The sequence below is a fragment of the Arachis hypogaea genome, chromosome 10 (genome assembly GCF_003086295.3).
Source record: "Arachis hypogaea cultivar Tifrunner chromosome 10, arahy.Tifrunner.gnm2.J5K5, whole genome shotgun sequence".
Lineage (NCBI taxonomy): Eukaryota > Viridiplantae > Streptophyta > Magnoliopsida > Fabales > Fabaceae > Arachis > Arachis hypogaea.
The window spans coordinates 80,912,452-80,921,485 of NC_092045.1; the positions used below are offsets into that span (position 1 = coordinate 80,912,452).

Sequence of the window (9,034 nt, forward strand, 5' to 3'; positions counted from 1 at the left end):
ATTTTCGCCTTTAAATTTCATCAAGAAATTTAGTTAATTAAAAAGTTAATTTAAAATGGAAAATGCTAACAATAAAATCTTGTTCCTGTTAAGTGAATTCAACTAAAGTGTGAGACATGAGCTCTTAACGAATGCTAACCGATGATGGATTCTAGAATCTGGCAAATAAACATACACTAAGCACATTTCTTTTGTTATCATTTATGCAAGAAAAGAAGTTGCCTAGTCTAACTTAATCTAATACCGTATATGAGGTAAGACAGCTGATTACCGTGTCTTGCATTTTACCATAGAATGAATGCTTGTAGCAACCACACCGTCCTTGAAGCTGTGACTTGGTCCAGCTACAAATCTTAACACCAGTATACGAACCAATAATTTTATACCTGTGCAAATTGGCAGTGAACATCAATAAACTAATATGGATCCATTCTAGTTTTCTTGCTTCCCTAAACCAAAAATTTACAGAAATGAACCAAATGCATGATGTATCACAACATCAATAAACCAAATTAGCCACAGAGCTCTTTACAGTCCTCAATCTGATTTGTAAATGTATTTTCCCGAAAACAACAATTTGATATATTTGGTCTATTGAAGACTAAATTGAGACATGCTTAAACTTTCAAGGACTGGTTTAAGTTTTTAACTATTAACCCTAAAATTAACATACCTTTTTCTTAAAAAATTGCTATCAGCTCTTGCCTAACACCAAAGCAGGGAAAGTACCATAGGAAAATACTTTTTAAGTTTTAACTAGTCAACGACACTTATATGTTAAAAGGAAATGCAAATCAAAGATTGTGTAAGGTACAACTTATTGTTATTTCATCACACAAATTCACACACATAAATGATGCACTTCACAAACTACACACACAGAAACATAAGTAGCATCCACACACAGAGGGTTGGGGGCTTTTTCTTTTGCAAGTTTGTGACAATCATGAAATATAATGAACCTTACTGAATATAAGATAATAAAAAAAAGAAAAGAAAAAACATAAGATAGTAAAAATAGTAATCATATGATTGAGGCAGCTTAATAATATAAAATTTCTATCCAGTCCAAAATGCCCTTGGTTCTTTTCCCTACAATCCTTTTTTTCCTTTTGCCTTGATTTGCTTACCCAATGTTTTCTATAGAAGCTTTTCAGTTCCATTGACAATTAGATGACAGAAATGTGATCGTTTGTATTACCCTGGTTCCTGCTTTTGCTTTTCAATGAGATCCCTTGTTGTCAAAGGATAGCATCAGAATGATAATAGTATATCCCAAGTCCACCACCAATATTTAAGTAGTTAACTTCAAAACCTTGATCTCGGATTTGGTCAATGTAGTTGATCATAATAACAACAGCATCCCTAAAGATGTCTACCTATAAAAATAAAATAAAATATGCAATAATGTTTTCAACAATTATATCTAAGCAGAGATTAAGAACCACACATGCAAGTGTAGAAGTGTAAATATATCTAGGAAAGCACAATCACATAACAAAGGGAGACAAAACTGGGTAGGAGAAAAATACACCCAAAAGTCACAAAGCAGAAGAAGAGGAAGGAACAAGGTTTCAAGATGTACCTTGGTAATTGTTGACCCAAGATGGCAGTGGACACCTACAAGCTTAACCTCATTAGAATGCTCCTTTATAGCATCTAAAAACCACTGCAGCTTCTCATTTCTAATGCCAAATTTAGAGTTCTTATTTCCAGTGGCAACATAAGGATGGACCTAAGCAGAAAAACAAGGGTCTCTTAAGATATTTTTAGAATAATAAACAGGACATCAAACATACAAATACGTACACTACAACTTTAGAGGTTTCAAGTTGGACCAACAGTGATGTTGTGCACATAGCAGTTAATCATAAAAATAGCAGCAAGAGGGTGAGAAACCACAATAACAATTGAAATGGAGGGTTTTACTTATGAATGTTGCATATTGACACATTTTTAATGTTACATATCACGAGCTTATATTATTTGCTCTTTTCTATCACCTTTCAGATCCAGAGAACCAGGACCTTTCCCCTTGTACCTTTCAGAACATAACATGTATCGAGTACAAATTTGAAAATTTTACTCCAAAAACAAGCTGATAGAATCACGAATTGAAAAAGCACATGAATTTCACCAATTGAAACCATAAACACAAATTACTAAAAAGTAGCATTCATCAGAGATACACGCATTCAAATAATAATAGCAGAAAGTGAGATTAGGATGAAGAAAAGAATACCTAACAGTATTCCTGTGCTGCATTTCCTTGAGGAGAGAAATCTCGCGAAATGCAGTGCTAGGAACGCCTTCATCCTCCTGCTCAAGGCAAATCTTCTTGAGAGCGATGGTCTCATTGGTAACGTGGTCGCGAGCCTTGCAAACGACGCCGTAGGTTCCTTCCCTAATCTTCTCAACCTTCTCGTACTGCAATGAATGAAGCAAGCAAAAAGTGATGAATCGGAATATGAGGAAAAAGAGAGAATCGGTGAATGAAGTGAGGATTAAAACTAAAAGGCGTAGAATCAGAAATTGTGAATGTAAATGGAAGAAATTAGGGTTTACATTTCATCTTGCATGCAGTGGGGGAGCGCAGGCGGAGCAGCGACTCTTCTGGAGGTGAAAGCTGCGGTGGCCGCACCTCACACAGAGAGAGGCGAGCAGCACCACGACCATGGCTGGGTTCGAGAAGATGAGGCTGAGCAGAACCGCAACACAGAGAGAGGCAAGCAGCACCACGACCAGGGCTGGGCAAGCAGCACCACGACCAGGGCTGGGTTCCATCGCAAAGATGAAGCTGACGGCGCCTTAGCTTTTAGGGTTCGAGAGGGTTCGAGCGAGAAGAAGATGAACGCTGAATTTTTAGGGTTTTATTGTTTTAGTTAGTGTGTAAGTTATTAGTGTGTGTTGTTGGGTAAAATTTGATAACTTAGAAAAAGAAAGGGTTAAGTGTGGGAAAAATAGGTGGGAAACTAAATTTTAGGGGAGTAAACTCTATCGGTACGTTTTTTTATGGTGCCAAAATACATAAGGTATAGCCACGCTTTTTAAGTGTGCCGATTACTTTCTACGGTCACGCTTTTTAAATGTAGCAAAAAAAAAACGTGGCCATATATCAAATCAGTGGCCACTCTCGTAAAAGCGTGCCGATTTCTTTCTATGGGTACGCTTTTCAAGCGTTGCAGTAAGAAAGCGTGGCCAAATTTCAAATAAGTGGCCACCGTTGGAAAAACGTGCCGATTTCTCTCTATGGCCACGCTTTTCAAGCGTAGACAAAAAAAGCGTGGCCAAATCACAAATCAATGGCCACCCTCGTAAAAGCGTGCCTATAGACCACTTTTAGGCACGTTTTAAAAGCGTGGCAAGAAAAAAGGGTGCCGACAGGCCTTTTTTCTTGTAGTGAGCATAGCTCCTCTCCTTAACCTAGGAGGTTTAGCCACTCATAATTTATAGAGAATATATGTTCTGAGAAGATGAAGATCAAAAGTTCTTAATAAGAGTGATCCTCCTTCTATTTATACTAATAACTAGACCTAAAATGATATTAATTATAATTAGAAATTACAAAAAGAAGATAAACTAAGCTAAAGGTGCGAGAATCCACTTCTGGGAGCACTTGGTGAGTGTTTGGGCTGAGCTTGGCGTCCAACTTGGAGGAGTGGGAGTTGAGCACCAACTAAGGGTTAAATGCACTGCCTTGAGCTCCCTTGGTGGCGTTGAACGCTGGGTTTAGGCATTCAACGCTGGCTTTAGTCCTTCATGGGCGTTGAACGCTAGAAAGGGTATAAGTTAGGCGTTCAATGCCCATTTTGGGCAGTCCAATCCAAAGAAAAGTATAGAGAATTATATATTGCTGGAAATCCCTGAAAGTTAGCTTTCTAACACTGTTGAAAGGACATCAATTGGACCTCTATAGCTCCAAAAATTTTTGCTTGAATGCATGAAGGTCAGGATTTAACAGCATCTACACTCCTTTCTTTGCCTCTGAATAAGACTTTGCCAAAATTTGCCAAATTTACCAAAAAATCACCTAAAAACATAAGAAAAACAAAAAGCTCAGAGTAGCATCCAAAATGTGAATTTTGCACTAAAACCTACTGAAACATAATAAAACTTAATAAAATATGCTAAAAACACTAAGAAAATAGTACCAAAAAGGGTATAAAATATCCGCTCATCAGTACACCAAACTTAAAGTGTTGCTTGTCCTCAAGCAACCAAAAACAAGTAGGACTAAAAAGAAGAGAAAGATACAATAAGTCTTAGAGTTTTCAATGAAGCTCAGTTCCAAATATTGAGTGTGGCTAATAGCTCTTTACTTCTGAGTAGTTTTGGCATCTCACTTTCCTTTGAAGCTCAAAAGTATTGGCATCCCTTGGAACTAGAATCTAGATGATATTATTGATTCTTTTCTTTTAGCTTTTCATGATTCTTGAACATAGCTTCTTTTGGTGCTTTGCACCTTCTTGAGCCTAGTCATGACTCTAAGTGTTTTGTTTTCCAATATTACCAGCGGATACATAAACGCCACAGGCACTTAACTGGGGGAACCCTTTGGATTCAAATTTAGCTTTGCTTAAATTCCCAGACAGTGGTGCCTAGAGTTCTTAAGCGTACTCTTTAGCTTTCGATCACGACTTTAACTGCTCAGTCTCAAGCTTTTTAATTGACACCTTCACACCACAAGCATTTAGTTAGGGATAGCAACTTGACAGGCAGAAAATTGCCGATTAAGAATTTATAATAAGAACAGCGTTGCGACTACAGTTCTTGTTCCGAGGGTTACCTGAAACTGTAGGTCGATCTCGGACGAGATCTTCAATACTGATCAGAGCTGTTGAGTCTGACTTGAAGATGGTACTGATCCTTCGTCACCGGAGGGTGGTGGTACCTGCAAGGGACTCCGATGCTTAAATTAGCAAGGGTATTAAGCAGGTTTTTAGTAGAATCAGAGTATGAGTTATACCTGGGTGCTCTAGTGTATTTATAATGGTGTGAAGTGACCTTTCTAAAGATAAGATAGTTATCTTATCTTATCTTTGAGTAGAGTTATCTTCATCTTTAAGGGAACCGCCCTTATCTTCCTAGGCTTGGGCTGCCTTTGGACTTGGGTCGTGTTCCTCTATTTGGGCCCTTTTTAGGCTCTGATGAGTGGATAATTTATATGCTTTTTGGCATTATTTTTAGGTAGTTTTTAGTATGTTTTAGTTACTTTTTATTTACTTTTTAGTAATTTTTATGCAAAAATAACACTTCTGGACTTTACTATGAGTTTGTGTGTTTTTCTGTGATTTTAGGTATATTCTGGCTGAAATTAAGGGACCTGAGCAAAAATATGATTCAGAGGCTGAGAAAGGACTGCAGATGCTGTTGGATTCTGACCCTCCATCACTCGAAGTGGATTTTCTGGAGCTATGGAAGCCCAATTAGCGCACTCTTAATTGCATTGGAAAGTAGACATCTTGGGCTTTCGAGCAATGTATAATAGTTCATACTTTGCCCGAAATTTGATGGCCCAAACTGGCGACCAAATGCCCACTAGAGACTCCTTTCTGTCGTAAAACACCGGAACTGGCACCAGAACTGGAGTTAAACGCCCAAACTGGCATCCAAGCTGGCGTTTAACTCCAAGGATGGCCTATGCACATGAAAGCTTCAAAGCTCAGCCCAAACACACACCAAGTGGGCCCTGGAAGTGGATTTCTGCACTATCTACTCATTTTCTGTAAACCTAGGTTGCTAGTCTAGTATAAATAGCACTTTTGACTATTGTATAAAGGTCTTTTGGATCATCTTTTGATCAAGGGATCAATTTTGGGGAGGCTGGCCATTTGGCCATGCCTAGACCTTCTTCTCTTATGTATTTTCTACGGTGGAGTTTTTACACCTCATAGATTAAGGTGAGGAGCTCTACTGTTCCTCATGAATTAATGCAAGTACTATTGTTTTTCTTTCAATTCATGCAAACTTCTTCTCTAAGATATACTCTCGTACTTAATTTAGTTAAGTCAGAATGAAGGGGGTGACCCGTGACAATCACCCACTATCTTCATTACTCGCTTAACCAAGATCCGCGTGCCTGATAAACCACTATTTTATGGTTTATCTTGTGCAAATTTGAGTGGTTTTTATCAAATCTTTGCACACTTTTCATACTATTTGCATGGTTTTACATTTTCCCTTCCTAACTTTGTGCTATAATTGAGAACATGCTTCTTTGGCCTTAAATTTGATATATTTAAATCCCTCTTATTACCATTCGATTCCGTGATATGTGTGTTAAGTGTTTTCAGAGATCACAGGGCAGGAATGGCTTAGAGGATGGAAAAGAAGCATGCAAAAGTGGAAGGAATACAAGGAAATGAAGGAATTGCTGAGCTGTCCAACCTGACCTCTTGATACTAATTCGACAATAACTTGAGTTACAAAGATCCAAATGATGCGACTTTAGTTGCGTTGGAAAGCTAACATTCGGGGCTTCGCAACGATATATAATTTGTCATAGCTTTCTTGAAGATAGGCAATGCGTACGCGTGGATCACGCGCACACGTGACCTGGGGAAAACTCAATCCACGCGTACACGTCAACGACGCGTATGCGTGACTTTGCCGCGTACTAGACGTATCAGAAATTGCTGGGGTGATTTTTGGGCTGTTTTTGACCCAGTTTTCAACTCAGAAAACACAGATTAGAGGCTATAAAGTGGGAGAATGCATCCATTCATGGAGACAACATTCATAATTCACAATTTAGGTTTTAGATGTAGGTTCTTGAGAGAGAGGCTCTCTCCTCTCTCTTAGGTTTTAGGATTATGATTTCTCTTCTACTTTTAATTCTTCTAGTACTCTAGTTTATTGATTTTCCCTTGTTGATTATTTGATATTGCTACTTGGTTTATGAATTCTCATGTTTAATTTGATTTCTCTTTTTAATGCAATTTGAGGTATTTCATATTTATGATTTTGATGTAGCTTTTTACATTCTTAGCTTGTGTTGAGTAATTGAAGACACTTGAGTTATCAAACTCCTTGTTGATTGAAAATTGGAATTCTTTGCTGATTGATTTGAATTCCCCTAACTCTAGTCTTTTCTTAAGAATTGACTAGGACCTGAGGAATCAAATTGATTTATCCACTTAACATACCTTCATAGTTAGAGGTTGACCAAGTGGGAGCAAAAGCCAATTTTCATCACAATTGATAAGGATAACTAGGATAGGATGTCCAGTTCTTATACCTTACACTGGTTTTCATGATAATTAGTTTACTTTATTGCCAGTTTATTTTCCTGTTCCTAATTTCAAAAACCCAAAAATATATCTATTTCCATAACCAATAATGAATACACCTCCCTGCAATTCCTTGAGAGACGACCCGAGGTTTAAATAATTCGGTTATAAATTTTATTGGGTTTTGTTACTTGTGACAACCAAAACTTTTGCACGAAAGGATTCTTTACTGGTTTAGAAACTATACATACAACGTGATTATTTTTATGAAATTCTTTACTAGCAAAAGTCCTCTCGTCAAAATGGCGCCGTTGCCAGGGAATTGCAAACGTGTGCCTTATTTTTGGTTATTGTAAATATTTTCTTTTTCGTTTCTTTATTAGTGTTTCTAGTTTTAGGAGTTTATTTTCATTAATTTTTATTAGTTTTTATTTTCTTTAGTTACTATGAATTCTCACCCCTCTAGTTTCAAGTTTGGTTCCAATGTTGTTGTAAGAAATGGAAGCTATAATGAAAATAGGCATCAAGGTTGGAAGAATCAAAGATGGGAGGAGCCACAAGGATTTGATCAACCCTTTTGGCAACAACCCCCTCCAATGCGCTATAACCAACAACTATTCTGTGATGCATACCAAGACAATAGTTATGGTGGACCCTTTCGTGGCAACAACCTCCACCAAATTACTATGGTCAAGACCCATTCCAGGGAGCGTACCAAGATGATGAATATGGTGGATCCCCTTGTAGTTACCAACAAGCCCCACCATATGTCTATGAACTACCTCCTCAACATAGCTTTGAACCACCATACTCACAAGCCCCTTACTACCAAACACCATTACATGATCCTAACCCTTATCCACCATATCAACCACCTTATGAGCCATATGAGCCATACATAGATCCACCCCAATTCCAACCTAATTACTCCCAAGAACTACCACCTCCATATACACCACATCCATATCTATCAATCCAAGAGCCTTATAGTCCTACTTATGATATCCAAGTAGAACAAGAGTCAAGGGATCGTCTCAAAGAAACAGTGGATCAATTTCAAGCAACCATGCATCAATTAGACCAAGCGATAAACCGAATAGCACCCAAAGCTTTCATGGCTAAAGAATCTCAACTTGAGAACAAAGAATTGAAGTGTGCTGTGCAACAAGTGGAAAAGATGGAGAGTGATAAACCACCACATTCTTATTATGATGAACTACCCTCTTATCATGAACCCTTCCTCCCAAGTAATGAGCCCTCATATCCACCTCAACCTTCAATGCCTGACACTCTTGGTGTTCTTCTTCAAGGGCAAATAGAGATGGAACGGGGAGTACTAGAATTCGCGACTGCCTTAACTGAGGTAGTAAATCAATTTGCTTCCCAACATCTGAGCACTCAAAGTACTGCCATGGCTACATGTGGAGAATCAAAAGAAGAGCGTAGCATGAAGAAGACACTAGAAACTCCGATGGACAATGAGGAACATGGCTTTGTATTGGAACAAGTGGACGAAGCCATAATAGTTGCAGAGGAAGAAGTGGTTGAAGATTTAGGAGATGCTGAACCTCCATGAAAATTTAGAATTATAGAGTACTCCTCTAATGAGATTGAAATTGATGTCAAGAAGGCCAGTGCACAACCTCTATGGCATATTCCTTATGAAGACTTGGATGGGATAGATCAAGAAGTAAGTTCCCTTGGTGATGAAGATCATGCATCAAGTCCTCCTAGTGATAAATCTATATCCGCAAATGAACTCCTTGAATATGAAGACTCTTTTCTGATCGAGTCTGAGAAAGATG

At 38.1% G+C, this 9,034-nt stretch overlaps 1 long non-coding RNA gene across 1 annotated transcript; it reads right to left on the minus strand.

Moving 5' to 3' along the window:
• Positions 1 to 270: 270 nt before the first annotated feature.
• On the minus strand, positions 271 to 1,731 carry LOC112718271 (uncharacterized). The gene is made up of 3 exons (XR_003160732.3): positions 1,586 to 1,731; positions 1,202 to 1,379; positions 271 to 386 (listed from the first exon to the last, which is right to left on the minus strand). It is a non-coding gene; the product is annotated as an uncharacterized lncRNA (long non-coding RNA).
• Between the last annotated feature and the right edge of the window lie 7,303 nt (positions 1,732 to 9,034).